We start from the raw sequence: 248 nt of genomic DNA on the forward strand, positions 1-248 counted from the left end.
TTTCTTTGCTTTATGGTGCCCCCATACACTGCTGCTGGGAGGGAGTGGACAGACGTATTGTAGTAGTGGTGGTGGTGGGTGGCACCTCTGTGTGATTTGACCTCATATTGGGGCAGTTTTATTTTTAGCTCGAGACTCAAATCTCGGGTGTAGTCTCTTTTTAAACATGAGTGTTGTGGTATTTTTGCTTTGCTTAATAATAGTTTAAGGATAATGACGGCAGTATTCATTGTTTTTTATTTGTGTTT

Source organism: Trypanosoma theileri (assembly GCF_002087225.1).
Source record: "Trypanosoma theileri isolate Edinburgh chromosome Unknown TM35_Tth_61_V1, whole genome shotgun sequence".
NCBI lineage: Eukaryota > Euglenozoa > Kinetoplastea > Trypanosomatida > Trypanosomatidae > Trypanosoma > Trypanosoma theileri.